Source organism: Nannobrachium achirus (genome assembly GCF_963921795.1).
Source record: "Nannobrachium achirus genome assembly, chromosome: 5".
In the NCBI taxonomy this organism is placed as follows: domain Eukaryota; kingdom Metazoa; phylum Chordata; class Actinopteri; order Myctophiformes; family Myctophidae; genus Nannobrachium; species Nannobrachium achirus.
Window position 1 is genome coordinate 14,779,577 of NC_137814.1, and position 16,863 is coordinate 14,796,439.

Consider the following 16,863-nt stretch of genomic DNA (forward strand, 5'->3'; position numbering starts at 1 on the left):
GTCTTGTCAGAGAGTGCTTCTATTTTTGCTTTCAACCTTACTGACTGTCACACCCCTACCAGTCCACCCCCCCCCCCCCCCCCCCCCCCACACACACACACACACACACACACAACCCCCCCCCCCCCCCCCCCCACACACACACACACACACACACACACATGCACATATGTTTGTACTATTACTACACTTCTGAGGACATTTTAGGACAGCGATTTCATGAATGCCATAAAAAAAACATATCTAAACCCCAAAGCCATAAAAAAAAAAAGCTGATCTACAAGCTCACAGCGTGTCGTCACGCTGCCTGCGACCCAATTGTGAGATCTGGTATTATGTTGGCGTGCAATTAAGAATAAATCAAGCCTAACCCCAACCGATAAACCTAAACTTTAACATTTGAAAACACACACACATGCACACGCACACACACGACCCCCTCCTTCTCTCTCCCTCCAGCTCTCACTTCCCAGAGTCCCTCTCTGTCTCCACGGAAACACGCTCCCATCTCCCTGGCAACACCCCCCCCCCCCCCCCCATACCCCAGCAGCAGTTGAGGCAGCGATGATTACGGCACGCCATCACCACGGCGACATGGGGAGTCTGGGGAGGAAAGGGGAGACGTGACACGAATGGAGGAGATGGCAAGGTTATAGAGGAATGGATTGAGAGACAGAGAAAGAGAGAGGGGGGAGAGAGAGAGGGAGAGAGAGAGTGGGGGCCAAGGGATGAGGGAGAGACAAGAGGGGTGGACGAGAAAAGAGAGAGAAGAGGGATGACGGCAGGGGAGCACAGAGAAGGAGAGAGAGAGAGAGAGAGAGAGAGAGAGAGAGAGAGAGAGAGAGAGAGTGGTTGAAGAGATGAAGGGAGAGATATCGGTCCAGACAGAGCCAGAGACGAGTGGACGGCGACGACGAAATGAGACACAGCTGTAGCAATGCCTGCCCTGACAGACACCACGACACAGGGAGAGAAAGGGCAAAGGGAAGAGTAACGGAGGGAGACGGAGAGACACAGGGCAGGGGGAGGAAGGGGGGGGGGGGGGATAGGAGGATAGGAGGAAAGCAACAGGGCAGAGAAAGATGGAGAGAGGAGGAAAGAGGGATGGGCAGACGAAACATGGAAGGAAGGAAGGAAGGAAGGAAAGGAAGAGGAAGAGAGCGAGGGAGAGAGGAAGGGAGGGAGCAAGGAGGAAGAGGAAGGAGAAGACGGAGGGGTGAAGAACAGATGGAGAGAGACGAAGAGTGGGGTGAGAAGGAGAGGTGGAAGGCACGTGTGAAGGACAAACGGAGAGGAATTAAATTCCTCCAATGACACGACAGACACCGGAGGGACAGAGGTAGACAGAGAAGCTATGAGACAGACGACAATATTGACCCTTATACTGCGGAATTGGAGTTTTGACGCACGCACGCACGCACACACTGCACTCAGGCACACATGCAGACACGCAGACGCAGGAGGGATGAAGGGAGAGAGGGAATAGTTTGAGGGGAGCAGAGTTGATGAGCTGAAGGGGAAAAAAAGAGGTCAGGCAAAAAAATAAACCTCGTCTACAAAACTCCTGGCTAGCCCACTTGCATGAGTGATTTCATCTATTTTAGTATGCCTGGCTGTCTCTACCTGTGGCTTAATGGATCCACCTAGTCTCATTTACAGACACGCAGACACAAACACACAAGTACACACACACACACACACACACACACACACACACACACACACACACACACACACAGACACAGACACACACACACACACACACACACACACACACACACACACACACACACACACACACACTTGTCAGGGTGGGGGTCCCCAGTTCAAATATGTTTATTGAATGCCCTAGTACACACACACAAATACCAGTAAGACGCCCTAAAGGGCGAGGTCGCACATGGGCGCGTGCAGACTGCTGGGTGTGTGCTGGTTCTTTGGCAAGGGATCAACTTTGACCAAAAACAATATGGAGATGACAGACGTCTGACAGACAGAATTCATTTGCACTGACCTGTTCTGACATCCAGGGCTGCTGAATGGCCAATGAATGGCCAAGACAGAATCTCCATATATGGGGCTATATCTTTATACCTTCAAAGCAGCCAAAGGTATGGCTCCTCCATACCTCCAAAACCTGATCAACCCCTACACCCCAACTCCACGACAGTTGCCCTCCTGGCCCCCAAGCTGTGGAATAAACTCCCTGTCGCACTTAGAGCAACGGACTCACTCGCTAGCTTTCGCCGTGGATTGAAGACTCACCTTTTCAGACTCCATCTAAACCCATAGCACTACTGACACACTCAATGACCATACATGAAGCTAGTTAGCATTTATTTTTTAGGTTTATTAGAATCTTTTTTTCTTTACTGATTATTTTGTTTTTTAGATTGATTTTATTATATTGTATTATTATATTGTATTGATTATATTGTTTTTTTAGATTGATATTCATATGCATCAAGCATCTATACTGGAGCAATTGGTGGCAAACCTAAACCAGAATGTTTAGCTACATATTCTCACAAACACCTCTCACAAACATAGCCACCACGTCGAACAAACGTGAAAATTTACAACTGTCCACATTTTAAACATGCCACTCTTTGAACCGCATTTATTTCAATTTAACAACATCTCGCCTCACGTAGAGCAGCCAGTCCTGACATAGTATTCTGAACATTCTGGCCAGTGCTGAAACGTCAAAATGATCATCAGGGTATCAAGTTACAGAGGGAGGGAGGGGGAGGGAGGGGGGAGAGGAGGTGTGTGTGTGTGTGTGTGTGTGTGTGTGTGTGTGTGTGTGTGTGTGTGTGTGTGTGTGTGTGTGTGTGTGTGTGTGTGTGTGTGTGTGTGTGTGTGTGTGTGTTTTTTCAAAAAAAAAAAAAAATCAAAAATCTTTTTTTTTTCAAAAAAAAATTTTTTTCTCAAAAAAGAATTACCCATATTTGGCCATTACACACACCACACTGCCACAACATGGCGGTGAAGGCCGCACAGCGGCCTGAACTCTAGACTTTTGCGGCCCAAGGGCCGCAAACTTCTAGTTTGTCATATTGTTGCTGATGTTCTGACATATTATCTTGTTTTATTATAGTGATGTATTATCTGCTTATTGTAAGTCGCTTTGGATTAAAAGCGTCTGCTAAATGCCTAAACTGTAAACTGTATATCCTACCGGTATATCCTTCTGCTGAATGATATTGATGACATCAGGGATCTCCATATATGGGGCTATATCTCCATATATGGGGCTATATCCTGTATCCTTCTGCTGAGCTGGGATGAGGGGATGTCCGAACAGGTCAGCCATATTTTGATGTCATTGTGATGTCAGAAGAGTGACAAAGACTCTCTCTCTCTCTCTCTCTCTCTCTCTCTCTCTCTCTCTCTCTCTCAAAATTAACACTTGTCTGACATCTTGGGGGTGAGAACCTGTTGCTGCCAAACATGTTAATTCATGTCTTTCACTAATGTTGAGCATGCAGTGCTATGGTGTGCGTGCAGACAGGCTTTATGAGCCTTGCAAGTAAATGTATGGAGAGAAGAAAAGAAAAACATGTCCAACATAATCGAGGTATCTTTAATTCCCCAAGTTACTTTACGGCAGAACTGCTGTTTTGAGGTGACAAAAAAACACAACAACATGGAATAACAGTCAGGATGTTCGCTGTGGAGATGCACTTTTCACTCAGCAAAGTTAACCATCGTTTTCTCCATTTGGATTTCACGCGTCATGAGAAAGAAAATACTCAGTTGGCAACGTTTCATTTTAGTTCATAAAAAAAACCAGGTCGACGTATTGGCACTAGCCATCGACCACTATGGGCATTCCAGGCCACAAACCCACAAAACTGCACCTTGGGAATTGTAGGAGCACAGACGCATGCTGAAATAGGACAGAAAGCTATCAACTAACAATGAACTGAAATGGACGTCGACAGCCGGACAGTGTCCCTGTAAATGAATGAATTTTGTGTCTGATTGTTTAATGTCATTAATGGAGATTCAATGACATCATGTGGCAGTGAGAGGAAGAGAGAGAGCCGTTCAGAACAGATACATGAGAGGATAATGGAGCAGCAACAAAGGAGCACGTACTGCAGCAGAGACCAGGCTATATTTGGAGTGTCTCATTATAATCACACGGTCATTACAGAGAGCTATCAAGGCAACAGGTCACACACGCACGCACGCACGCACGCACGCGCGCACGCACACACACACACACACACACACACACACACACACACACACACACACACACACACACACACACACACACACACACACACACACACACACAAACATCTGATTAAATGATACAATGAATACAGTATGTGTCAATGTATGAACTACAGTATATCCAACAGCATCTGTACAGAGTGTGTATATTGTTGCTGTCGGGCAGAAGCCTCTTATCTCCATAATATTAACTTCTTGTGTTTTTCCGTATCTTAACGCCCTACTAAAGCAATAAGCCACAAGAGGCGAGTGGTTACCGGGGGAGTATACACCGGCTGAGAGGCGTTGGGAAACACGAGGCGCAGCCGAGTGTTTCCGACCCTCTCAGCCGGTGTATACTCCCCCGGTAACCACAAGCCTCGCGTGGCTTATTGCTTTTCTAAAACGGTCACAATAATTGCAACATGAAAATCATAGCATTGCATTATTTAAAGAAAAAAGTACACTTCTCCGCCACCAGCAAGAGACATTTCCTTGCGTTTACCAGTCACATCCAGGAATGGAACTTACGGAAGGCAGTGTGTGTTTACAAAGTCACGTCATTCTTTTTGCCAAAAGAAATAGGGAAACAACACTTGTGTTAGATCAGTCTCATGTTAAGAACCATATTCGATCCATACACATGTTTATTTTCATCCAGATTTAGCTGCTATGTGGGTGAACAAAACATCAAAAACGCTAGCATAGCAACCTAAGCTAAACAGCCGAGTGGTGCCTGGAGAATAGAGGGCGCTTGTTGCCTTACAAGCCCCGCCCGGAGCCATTCAGTCACTGTCCTATGCATGTGGGCGGTGCTTAGAAGCACCCGCACGGCAGGATTTGAGAGGAAATCAAACGCTTGCTTCTCTAGTTCAGCCTCACGGCACAGTGGAAAGAAATAACGCACCTGGCTTTGATATAAACTGATTCAAGGTGTGGGTTACAGTCTCAGGTATACCATGGCAACCAGCCAATCAAAATCAAGGAATGGAACTAGCCGTTTTAGAATTGATCATAACCACAGCCTCACACAAAAACATAAAAAGTGGCAGCTCTACAAGCTCGAAACGCGGCGGGAAGCGACGCGTTTTGAGCTTGTCGAGCTGCTACTTTACCAATTTTGAATTTGTATCCTGAAAAGAACCAGTTAGGTTCCACCCGACAGAGACGATAATATGTAAACTGGAAGTGCATTCAGCATAGTAGTTTCCTAATAGGCTACATAAATAAATAGGAGTTAAAAGTAAAGGCAATAGATGTATACAAATGTGTGTGTATTTATTGTTGTGGGTATAAGGGCTCGGTGCTCAACAGTAGGACAACATATATATTAACCAGTAAGACTCCCTAATCGGGAGATAAGCGACCGTAGGTCTCGCTAGAAGAGGGCCATGTGAGAAATGAGGGGTGGGGTCTCCGCGTTGCCTTGGCGGACAAATAGGTACCGGCCCCGGCTCTCCCGGACGCTCCTAGGCCGAGTTAGGGCATTTTATGTGAGCTGCAGTGGAGGGGGTCCTCCACTGGGGGCGCCACCACTTTTGCATCCGTTCTGGAGCACCAGGAGTCGGTGGTCCCCGGGAATTCCCCGTGAGCAGCCCCGTGGGGGTGGTCATTTGGTCATTTTTGCACATTTGGTATTTTTTTTACACCTGGGGGGTCCCCCAGGGACCTGGGGGTCCCTGGAGGGGTCTGACGTGGTGTGACGGACTGACTGACGGACGCACGGACACCTGGTGGAGCTTTCTGTAGTAAGTGCGACCTACGGTCGCAATAAGAAAGTTACCTGGTCACTTCAAAGCCACATTAAGTACTGGAGCCCTAAACTGGGTCTGCACGTTTTATTAATTTGCAGGAGCTGACTGACTTTTCAATCAGCATCTTTGCCCAGGTAACAATCGGTATTGTGTGTCAATGGTGATACAGTATTCATATGAATATAAATTACTCAGCATTCATAAATTAGATCATTCATATAACGCAGCAAGTTCCTACAGTATAAGGACAAGACACATTACCCTGGCGTCCCTATTTTGTTGTTTTAAAACAAGCATACCATTCGCAACAATTTGTGAGTTAGTAGATTGGCTATTCTCTATTATTTATTATTTTTCATACCTCCATGGATCTATACTATGCCACCTCCTTTTCCCCCCTCTACACTAAATATCTTTCCCAAAATTAGCTGATCTACAAGCTCGCAAGCCTTGTGCATCTGCTATTTTTGGCTGAATGTTCGACCCCAGTGACGCTAGGGCAGGGGTCTTCAATGTTTTCAGGCCAGGGACCCCTTAGCTGAGAGAGAGATGAAGCAGGGACCCCCACAACCTTGTCATAGATTTCCATATAGTGTTATTGACAGCACAATCGTCAGTGTATTTTGGATTCATGTAATAAACCTGACCTTTCACTCTGTACTTAGTCTGCTTTTTTTCTCCTCTACACCAAAGCTTTGAGCTGTGAGCTTGTAGATCTGCTATTTTTGGCTAAAGTTCTCAGAATATGGACGCTGGTGTCCAAGTGGTTAATATAAAGAAGGAGAAAAAAGGAGAAGATCCCTGAGCTAGGGTTTGTGGTTTTTATGGTTTTTATCCCACTCAGAAGTTGTCCTACTTCTTTCAACATTCAGTTGAGGAAACAGAGCCAGTTCGCAGTTCCCAGTTGTCTTGAATGTGTCTCAGTCCATATGAGTCAAAATGGCTTCTCTCACTTTCCTAGATCTGCACAGCAGCTGCATATTGTATTGCTGACCACAAAACCAGGCCAACACCTAACTGCATTATCCAAACCGACACAGAATTACCCACAGCTATGCATTAGGGAAGCTACAGTGTGAGGCGAAGGTCGAAAATGATTTCATCTACTTCACTCCCATTATGTTAATGTGTCCAAAGTCTATTAATCAATCAATCTAGATTTAAATGGTTTTCAATGACATTGAGCTCAGCCTCTCAGTACCCTTATATAAGCACCGTAAAAGCTGCCTGCAAGTACAACTCAGTACTGTGTCTTGTCCTTTATTTAGAGAGGCTCAGTATTGTCAGACATTGCTGGACATAAAACAAACACCACAAGCACATATCCACCTTGTAATGATGGCCATCATTAGTCCTTTTTCACCACTTACAAGGCAATAAATGTATTGTACAAAGTTCCATGTCCATGTTTTGTACCAGGGACCCCCAGAAGAGAAGCTTTGTATAAAAAAGTTAAAAAGGGGGGAAAGGGTTAGTTTAGTTTGTTAGTTTAGTCTCTGAATTAGTCATGTGTGTGTTTTGGGTGAAACAAACTTGAATTAAACCAATCATAGTCTATGTTCGTATTCCCTTTAAGAGCCAGGTAAACCAGCTAAACAACTAAGGAGAAACTAACACTGAATTCACACCAGCAGTCAACTCTAGTGTCAGCTCTAGTTCAAGACGCTAAATGCAAAACAATTGGGGTGTAAGAGGTCATCACGAGGGACAGCATACAGACTGTATGGAAGTAGGAAATTTTTTAAAGCAAATGTTTAAGTTAAATTAATCAAGATAGAGCAACTACATTACCTACGTATCTGAATAGTAGTTGTTATGAATAGGTTGTTTACAAAGGCTCTAAATAAATCTATTCTCTCTCTAAACTATCTCTATAAATAAAACTACAAGAAAGCAACTACTTCAGAGAGTGCGGATATACCCTTTTTTCCTGATACTTACCAGAATCTGCACCCAGTAAACAACTTTTTTTTTACTCTCGCAGAGAGTGCGTCATCTCCAGACGGTTTTGTACCGGCTAAGAGATTTGTCCTCTTTACAAAGGCTGCCAGAGATGAGCAACGATTATATCTGTGTATCCCACCAACAGCTTCAAGTACCGTATTTGTCCATGCTGCTGCTGGCATGTTTTGGCCGTGTGGTTCAGTATCACTTCTTCCTCCTGTAATGCCTCCTCATTTACGTCCAGGAGATATCTGTGATTCATTGACAAATCAACTCAATAATCTAATGCGCATCCTGTTAGTTCTTTATTTGAAGCACCAATTAAAAGCATGACAAGAATGCTGTGGCACTCCATGTGTCAGAATCCAGGAATGGATTGTCTATTGATAACCTGTTACTGCCCTATATGTTGCACAGACAGAGAGAGATAAAAAAAAGAGGAGAGGTCTTTTACTAAAGTGTAGTCTCTTTATTGAAATCTCTCAGTCACTCTCTCTCTCTCTGGAGATAAAACGTGATAATTTAGTAATTTAAAAAGGTTTATCACTTTTTCATCAACGGTTTTTGATGCCTCCCAACTTGGCAAGTTGGCTGGTGCCAACGGGCACTCGACCAATGCAATGTATGGATTATTGCAACCGTCAGGTCACAGTTACTATCAAAACCTCCACCGGCTGTCAGTCAGTCAGTCTGTCACGTCACGCCACGTCACGTCACGTCACGTCACGTCACGTCACGTCACGCCACGTCACACTTTTGCCCTACTCATATCTCCGCCACCGTTGCCCCTATCCATGCCAAACATTGCACGCACACTCCTTGCCTGCCAAACCACAACCTCCACTCCACTACCCTCATTTCTCACATGCCCCTCTTCTAGCGCCACCATGAGGCCGATTCTTGCAAAACACATTTTTGGACACTGCTCCCACAAATGTTTCACTAAAATCACGCAAATCGGTACACGGTATGTCAACACTCATGTCATCAACATGGATCTCTCCCATTTAGCGCCACCTTCAGGCCGATTTTTTCAAACACATTTTTGGACACTGCTCCTACAGATTTTGCCCTAAAATCACGCAAAGCGGTACACAGTATGTCTACAGTCATGTCATCAACATGGATCTGTCCCATTTAGCGCCACCATCAGGCCGATTTTTACATGCGACCTGACGGTCGCTTATCTCCCGATTACTGGTTTTAACCAAAATCTCGAATGTCTCAGAAATGTAATCTACCATGATGAACATGAGTGATGTGTTGAATGCAGATGCATTTTGATTGCGAGCAGTGTGCGTGCTTTATGTAGGTCAATCTACTATAGTATCTAATGCACTCTTTAAATAGTAGGGAAATACTGTGCTGGGGGACTGTGCTAGAACAAAGACCAGGTCAGAGCTGATCTGAGGCACAATCGCTTTCCGACATTTCTCATTCCACCCAAGCAAAGCGATTTTACGACCAACACACCCATCAACAAAGAGAAGTACATTTGGTGTTTACACCAAATGTGTAGGCGCTGGCCGTGAAGTTGTAAACAGTTGTAAACTAGCAGTGACAATCGCGCTGCCCTTTGCTTTGATTTGTGCGATACGGCCCAAAGAATACATCCTAGCTCACAAGCAGTGGAATTGCCTCCCTAGCATCGGCCAGGACTACGGTTTCACTCCCCAACAGGGCTGTCAACAAATATTCGATATTATAAAATATATTCAGATATTGAAAAATGAATGTTCGATTGTTAAAATTGGGGTTCAAATACAAAACAAATACATAAATAATCTGCCTCACTAGTTCTTGTGTGGCCCCGCCCCGGGCCCCTGTAACCAGGGGTGTCACACCAAATTCTGGGCCCTGGGTACAATGATTCACTGCGGGCCCCCCATGAATGTTCTTCAAAGGTGGAGGGGGTTTAACCCACAGATATAAAGAGCTAGATGCCTCATTCGCCTCTGCAGTTAATTGGATCGATGTGCAAAAGTTCTAGTCCGGACTTCCTGGAAAAACTAAGGGAACGCTGTCAGTCAAAGTGACTACTGGCCAATAACAGCGTGTCTTTTCCGGGACTTATCCAAGGACCACAATTCAATTCAACAGAGCCAGTTCCGATGTTGCGCTGTTCAGCTGTTCTTACAGGCTGCATACGTAAACACCAGCCCCCACCTGCCTCTGATTGGCTTACCGACTTCCCTATGTGTGACGCACGCGGAAGCAATGAACACGGAAGCAATGAAGATTCCCTTAGTTGCTCAATGCATACGCCCCCTAGCCGAAGGAGGCGTCTACCTTTCTATGTCTATGGTTTAACCCATTTAGACTGGGGACGCATTATTATGCGTTATTTTGTGCTTCAACTATTGAACTAGACCAGGTCACCTGGTTGTGCCAGACCCGCAATGAAAACTAGTATGGCACTGAACTAACACATGAACACACAGGATTTTATAGTCTCAGCAACAAAGCGTAGTGAGCTTGTAGATCGGCTGTTTTCACTAGTATGGCACTGAACTAACACATGAACACACAGGATTTTATAGTCTCAGCAACAAAGCGTAGTGAGCTTGTAGATCGGCTGTTTTGACTAGTATGGCACTGAACTAACACATGAACACACAGGATTTTATAGGCTGAGCAGCTGGAAATGTTTGTGAGCTTGTAGATGGGCTGTTTTCACTAGTATGGATGTGGGGCAAATGTTTTGCAGCACTGAACTAACACATGAACACACAGGAATTTATAGTCTCAGCAGCTCGTCAGCCAACTCAACTCAGCTGGTCCCGTACAGGTGACGGCACTCAAGGCAATCAGCCGAGCAAGGGAAGGGAGGGGCAGATGAGCAGTCAGAGGCAAACACAGGCACACTGAGGAAAAGAGGGACACTGAGGAAAAAGGGACCGACCGACCGACCGACAGACCGACAGACCGACAGACCGACAAAGCCTTATGTAGGCCGACCCCCTGGGTCTGGCAAAAATAGCAGATATACAGTACAAGCTCACAGTGCCGCGCTGCGAGCTTGTAGATCTGCTGTTTTCTTTTTTTCAAATCCTTTTTTGAAAAAGAAAAATGTTTCTATGTCAGTGGTGTTCAAACCTTTTCATGTCAAGGACCCCTAAAATTATATGTATTTGGCCACGGACCCCAATCTCAAAATATTTAGTTCTGGGGACCCCCCAGAGTTACAAATGTTCGCTTACAAAAATAAATATATTCAAAGAATTGCACGCATTTTCACGACTTTTTGAAAATAGCAGATCTACAAGCCACGCTGTGAGCTTGTATATCTGCTATTTTTCAATAGCTAAAACATAAGATAATTAAGGCCCCTTCAACTTGGGCCCTGCTAACTCAGTCCCACTTTTCCCCCCCTTGTGACACCCCTGGCTGTAATCTTAGCAGCTGGCCTTGCTGTGCTGATCAATGTGACTGTAGTGTACACTTCAAAACATCACATTAATTGATTTGTTGACTGACCAGACTGAAGAAGAGGAAGGGTGATCAAAAACCCTGTTTAGGATTCTTTAATAATCTACCAAGAATTACTATAAAAGCTTTCTAGATCTCCTCAGGATAAATAAATGATGATCAGTAAAATAGTCTGACATCAACGTTTTTCAATAAGTAATAACACGGTACCAAGGTGCTATCAACCCCTAATAACTAATACATAACGCATACTGTTACGGTTCAAGTCGTTCCTTATTCAGAACGTAATGCTTTTTCAAAAAGAAAAACTGAAAAAGAAAAGAAAACTGTCTTCTTTCACCACAGTGACCTTTAAATGCCATGTAGACAGGAAGTAGAAAACAAATGTAGTTTATTTATTTGAAAGGCTGTGGGGGTGTTCCTCTAAAGTCAGGGAAATAATTATTATAGCCAGAAGCAGGGCAGGAATTTCACAGAAACCGTTGCCCCTCACTTTGGCCTTGTGCCCCTCAAACCAATGGCATGACCCGAGGCCACTGTGGCCTTGACACCGGTGTTCTTGTCATGTAGACACCAGAGTCTTTTGTTGAGATTCTGAAATTCCCCGAAGTCCCCATCTTTAAACCAATCCAGACTTGGATTGGTGCTGGGCTGAGCATGGACCAGGTTGTAAATACCATCATTTATCTATTTCACTGCAGATTGGGTTATCATCCCTAACCGTTAAATTCAACAAATTCTTTCAATGGACCGTGGCCAAATAGACCATAGAAGATTTGAAAATTATATGTATTTGGCCACGGACCCCCATATCAAAATATTTCGTCCCAGCTAAAATATGATTATTTTGGGGGTCATGGCCTGAAAAGGTTGAGAACCACTGCTTTACAGCACTGGTGTCATGTCTCAAGTGCCCTTGAGCAAGGAAGGGCAGCAACCCGACCTGCTCACCCTGGCAAGAACAAGGTTCTCACAATCTAATGCACGCATGTGGCTGTTCAGCTCTCACACACACACACACACACACACACACACACACACACACACACACACACACACACACACACACACACACACACACACACACAGGTCATCCAAGAATAATGACTATGCAGCAAAACCAGCTGATGGAGCGAAGCGAATGAGATCTTTCCCCCCCCCCCCCACACACACACACACACACACACACGCACACTGACCGGCATGCACAGGTGTATTGATGTGAATGTGCATCCACTCTGTCTGTTTTTTCACACACAGAGACCAGCTTCTATAAAAAGCCACAGTGTGCCTTACATAAGGGGAAAAATAAGGCCCTGACATCAATATTGCATTGGTGGGGGCTGGGGGCGGGGGTGTTTCTCAAACTTTTCAGTCCGCGACCCCTACAATAATCATATTTTAACTGGGGGACCCCCCCACACACACACACACACCTTGACGAGCACTAAGAGTTGAGGCATTACATTTTTATAACACAGTTCTATTGTGAAAATAGGAGATCTACATGCTCACAACGCCTCACATTTTCACAATTTGCGCCTCTAATATTTGACAATTTGGCCATTATGTTTAATTTGTCATTTTAGAGGTATTAAAAAGTCCTTGAATTGTCACTTTAGAAATGTGCAGATACCCTCTATATAGAGTCTATACACTTAAACTTTATGTTGGTTTGTTTACTGTTGAGTGAGAAAACAATGTTGCACATTAAGTTAATCATCTGGGGACCCCCCTGGGGCCAACAGGTTGAGAACCACTGCTGTAGGTGACAGTGTTTCAACAGGGATGTCAATGCTGTTAATCATCTCTGTGCATAACTGCATTCCCCCAGGTGTCCAGAAGGTGGCATACCTGTTTCGTGTTCCAGTTCATTTCCCCCAAAGCCTCATCTGATTGGTTATCATGTTGTCATGTGTAAAATGTATAAAAATCTTTTGAAAATAGCTAAAAGTTTAAATAGGGCTGAAGTGGTTAGTGTATATGAAGTAGTAAAGTAAAGTAGGCCTTACTTGAGTTTAAGATATAAGTTGTGGTTCATACTGGTTCAGTATTGTATACTTACTGTGCAGTTTCAGTTTTTATCTGCATTTATGCCTCAATATATTCAAAATGATAACAAACCAAACCAAAATGTTATCCTACACATTAGAATATCTCAGTATTTATGCAAAATATTTAGATATCGATACGATATATGATATTACCGTACACATTTCATATTCAATATTTTAAGTGTTGCAACAGTGAAAACTAAGCATTATTAGTTTATTTATTAAACTAAGTCCATATTACTCTTGATTTAAGTGCTATATGGGTTCCCACACTTGTTATTTGATATTCTAAGAGTAGCAAAAGGCAACGATATGGGCGATATGGGCAACAATAATAGACAATATATTGACCATAGCGATATTGTACATGGTCATACCTCGATAACAATACGATAACGATGTATTGTGCAGCTCTAGTATGTATGGATGTATACAGTATGTATGTACTGTATGTACTGTATACATGACATATCTACTATAGATTCACGGGGACGCCTTGCCGTTATTAGACACCGTCTTGTAGCCACACACAGGCAGTACTGTAGTAGAATACTGTAGTACAAATGATCATTAAGTTGACATTACGACATACAAGGCTGTGATGACTTTTGTTTGACTGCATCTGCAGGGGCGTCACACCAAATTATGGTCCCTGGGTACAAGGATTCACTGCGGGCCCCCTATGAATGTTCTTCATAGAGGGAGGGGGTTTAGCCCATTTAGACTAGTGGGAACGCATTATTATGCATTATTTTGTGCTTTAACTATTGAAAAATAGCAGTTATACAACTTCTACTTCTATGGTTTTTTGAAAAACCTATGTTTCTATGTCAGTGGTGTTCAAACTTTTTCATGTCAAGGACCCCCAATTTGGCCACGGACCCCCATCTCAAAATATTTCGTTACAGAGACCCCCCCAGGAGCAGAATTTGAGTTGCAAATGTTCGCTTAAAAAATACATATATTCAAAGATTTGCACACATTTTCACGACTTTTCAAAAATAGCTGATCTACAAGCTCACAGCGTTGTGAGCTTGTATATCTGCTATGCTTCTAATAGTTAAAGAATAAAATAAGTAAGGCCCCTCCACCTTGGGCCCTAGTAACTCAGTCCCACTTTTCCCCCACTTGTGACGCCCCTGTACATCTGTGTCAGCTACCAGTGACATTCAGGGGCCACAGCTCTGAGGGGGAGGCGAGTTAAAAGCAGAGTCATCTCTCCACAGGACAACTTAGTGACAACTGAATAGACAGAGTAGATGGCCTGGGTCACTGCTGTCCTCTGCAGCAAGAAGGGGACAGCCTTTCGTTTCAACCATCAAAAAGACACAGAGACGGGATGCATTGAGACACATGGAAAACGCTAGAGCACAGAGCTTCACCCCAGGTCCTGAGGTACCATGTGATGCAACATCACATATTGCATTATGAGACGTTCCCTTTACAAATTATATTATCCAATAATTTCAAATATGTCAAAATAAAGTATAGTAGTCAGAAATATACATAATGTACTGATGACAAATCACACTGCGAGAAAATAAATATTGAGTTAGATTAAAGTATCACTCACCTAATTGAGGTTTCAGAGTCACGCGACGAGTTGAAAAAGAAGAGGGGAAAGAGAGAGAAGGAGATTATTTCTTTCACATTGTCAACTTCATCACAACAAATTAACAATTAAACATCGACCCTACAATGCCTCCAAAAGTTTGAACACCAAACATCACGAGTCACGTGGTATGTGCTTCAAAATCCAGGTTGGAATTTCTATAAATTCCAATACATTTTAGTTTTTGACACATACTGAACTGTACCACACCAGCATGAAAGACGTTCTAGGCCCACCTGAAGACCAAAGCCAAACGGTTTATCACTTAAAGGAACCCTTCATTTTCAACCATATTATGTTCATACAAAATGGTCCTCACTGTTGCTCATTATAAGATGGCAGCATTTCTATCTACTCGCTCTGCGTATCAGAGGTGGGCTGTGGACAGAAATCTGCCCACAGATGTGCCATTTCAAAACCTCACGTGTCCTGCCATTGGCAAGGCAGTAGGTTTCCAGTGGATTGGCAGAATATTGAGCTTGTAGATCAGCTATTTTTGCTATTTTTATGACCTTCTCCGACGTGGAATTTTAAATATACCTATGAAGGTGGATTCTGCTTTTCAATGAGCATAGAGTGGTTTCTTGCCAGTTGCGGGCTTTCTGCAAAAATATGCTCCATTCTCCATAAAAACTAGAAAGGCAAAACAGGGAAAGAAACCTGTGGGGAAAAATGCAGGACATTTTGAGGAAAAGAACAGTGTAGCCTGAAGACTTGAAACGGCACATCTGTACCAATAACATAACAAACAAGATTTAAAAAAAGAAAATAAATATCGTCGTTGTCGGGTGGAAACCTTGTACTGTATGTCCAAAACCGTTCGTTTTGCACTTGCACAGCCGATCTACAAGCACACAACGCCTCGCACTGTGAGGCGTTGTGTGCTTGTAGATCTGCTTTTTTCCCTACTTTTGTGCGACGGCCTTGAGTGATGAAGCAGGGCTTTACTTTGCGAAAGAATGTACACATTTGAAACTTGGAGATACGAGGTTTACACCGACAATGACGATATATATATATATATATATATTATAAATGAAAAGAATATTGTCTTCTGTCCCAGTTAGAAAAAGTCTGTGGTTTCAATTAGATTGCGATCCCCACAGATGATGTCATTGGTACTGTAGGCCGGTTTCTGAACTGTCTACACAGCCCACCTCTGAGACACAGGGGGGAGTAGGTGGAAATAGTGCTTATAACAATGAGCAATAGTGAGGAGGACCAATACTTGATGATAAGAAAATGGCTTGGAGTGCTCCTTTAAAAGTGCATTTCTCATCAGCGTGACGCAAATGTCAGGTTTTAGTGGTGGGGGAGGGGGTTAGGAGGACAGGTACGGTATAGAGAGAATCACACTAGAAACAAAACAAAAAAAAACCTTCAATTCAGCAGGACTGTGGGCAGCCCCAGACAGTCGGCTGTTTGGGACAGAGACCCAGTATTAGCAGGAGAAAGAGAACGGAGTAATGGAGTAAGGGAATAGAGCTATAAATCTTTGGAGGTGTGGAACAAAAATGGTGGGGTGTTTAAGCCAAGGTGACCCCAGCAATTGGACCACTTCACGAATGGTCTAACAAGAAAAAAAACAGATCTATCTCAACATCAGAGGACTGTCTCTATGCATTTGATGAATGTGTTGCTTACTGTAAGTCGCTCTGGATTGAGAGTGTCTGATAAATGCCTAAATTGTAAATTGTAAGCCATGTCACTGGCAACCCTAGCCTTTTGTTCTTCTTTTTTTTTTTTTTTTGCTTGAAAGCTCATATCTTTCTATTTTTTTTATTTGGTGATTGCTTTGCTGGCAATTTTTTAAAGCCTGTCAGGTCTAAAAGTTTGATCATAA

The 16,863-nt window shown here is 43.7% G+C and overlaps 1 protein-coding gene across 1 annotated transcript in view; it reads right to left on the minus strand.

Annotated features, from left to right (window-relative positions):
- LOC308284844 (uncharacterized protein) overlaps positions 1-16,863 on the minus strand; it is a gene marked incomplete at both ends in the record, with an annotated part of 99,003 nt that overhangs the window by 53,170 nt on the left and 28,970 nt on the right. The gene's annotated exons all lie outside the window — the stretch shown is intronic.